Source organism: Bos javanicus, chromosome 7, assembly GCF_032452875.1.
Source record: "Bos javanicus breed banteng chromosome 7, ARS-OSU_banteng_1.0, whole genome shotgun sequence".
Lineage (NCBI taxonomy): Eukaryota > Metazoa > Chordata > Mammalia > Artiodactyla > Bovidae > Bos > Bos javanicus.
The window spans coordinates 85,016,325-85,018,184 of NC_083874.1; the positions used below are offsets into that span (position 1 = coordinate 85,016,325).

Here is a 1,860-nt window from a genome sequence, read left to right on the forward strand (position 1 = left end):
TCCTATAATATTTAACTTCATAATTTTTATCTTTTAAAATCATATACTTTTGCTTTATATATTTCCATGAGTGTAATCAAGTAATTTAGGCGGAGTGCTTATAGAGTGAATTTTTGAAATCTTTGAGATGTATATTCTGGTGAATGGAACTGAAAAAGAAATTTACTATGTAGAACAAAATGCATTTGTGTCAATGTTTATTAATGACTCTCACTTTGACAGGTATTAGCTTATTTATGTTATAGGAGGATTCACTATAAATGGTTAATTTTAAGTAGACTAATAGAAGATTTTAAACTATGGGCCACTGCCAAAGTATTACATCTGTGTTATTACACAGAACTCTTCAGCATTGTGGTATTTACCCTACTGGGAATTCATTTATGATTATTAGGTAACATTTATGGATTCAAATGTTAAAATAGGCAAGCTAAGCAAAAATGTTACCTAAATAAGAACATTAAAATAATATTGCATAGATTCATATTAAAACAATGCAGTGAAAGTCCAGTTATTTGGCTTCACCAAAAATGGAATACTTATGGTAAAATTATTGGCAGTTTGTAAAATATGTTTATCTAGATTCAATCAGAGTGCCAAATTTTTGTTACTACTAATACAGAAGTTATTTCAGTAGGAAGTATATACAATTTACTTAAATATTATACCTCATTATTTATATGGTGGCTTCCCTGGTGGCTCAGTTGGTAAAGCATCTGCCTATAATGCAGGAGACCCGGGTTCGATCCCTGGGTCAGAAAGATCCTCTGGAGAAGGAAATGGCAACACACTCCAGTACTCTTGCCTGGAAAATCCCATGGACATAGGGGTTGCAAGGAGTCGGACATGACTGAGCGACTTCACTTTCACTTTCATTATTTATATAGGAGTGTACTTACTCCTTGTAGGAAGACAATGCGTGTATCTCTCCCTCATGAGGTAAATGAGTTGCCTGAGGAACTGTTCTACCTCTTTTCCTAGATTCCATTGTAGTAGTTAGGATTTGATTAAAGCAAAATTCGGCATGTCACAAGTCTTATATGAAATTAAAATGACTAAATGACAAAGAAGCTATAAGGGTTAACCAGCATGTACCAGCAGGTGCCAAGAGAGTATGACTGATACAGGATCTTGAAGGTGTTTGATTAAGAGGGCCAGAACACAAATCTAAGGCAGAATTTATTAAAATTCGGGGCACTCTCTCAGGATATGAAATTTTACACCTTGGCAAGAACCCCGTGTATGTGTGCTCAGTTATGTCTGACTCTTTGCAACTCCATGGACTGTAGCCCTCCAAGCTCCCCGTCCATGGAATTTTCCAGGCAAAATTATTGGAGCAGGTTGCCATTTCCAACTGCAGGTGATCTTCCTGACCCAGGGATTGAACCGGGTTTTTTTCTGTCTTCTGCATTGGCAGGCAGATTCTTCAGCACTGTGCCACCTGAGAAGCCTGGCAAGAATGCTAGGGGATGATAAACATCCTAGTGCTAGGTTGGCTTCTAGAAATCTAAAGAAAATTATAGCTTGTAGTGAGCAAAACCAAAAGGCCTAAAATTTCAGGTATAGGAAGGGATTATAATAATCAGGGAAGCAAGGATACTGGAGTGGATATATTACATGAGGACAATTGTCCCACCAGATTTGTTTCATAGGAAGGCCCAGAGTACTCACCAGCCACGTAAGTGGTGGATCTCTGCTGCAGACCAGGGCAGTTTGTAGAAGAGGGTGATGTAGAGCTTCACCTTTTGATACCAATGGGGATGAGTGGCTCTGGATGAACTGGCATCAGGTGAAAGTGAAGTGAAAGTCACTCTGTCATGTCTGACTCTTTGTGACCCCATAGTCTATACAGTCCATGGA

At 38.2% G+C, this 1,860-nt stretch overlaps 1 non-coding gene across 1 annotated transcript; it reads left to right on the plus strand.

Annotated features, from left to right (window-relative positions):
• Positions 1-689: 689 nt before the first annotated feature.
• Positions 690-762, plus strand: TRNAY-AUA (transfer RNA tyrosine (anticodon AUA)). The gene has a single exon. It is a non-coding gene; the product is annotated as a tRNA-Tyr (tRNA).
• The last annotated feature ends 1,098 nt before the right edge of the window (positions 763-1,860 follow it).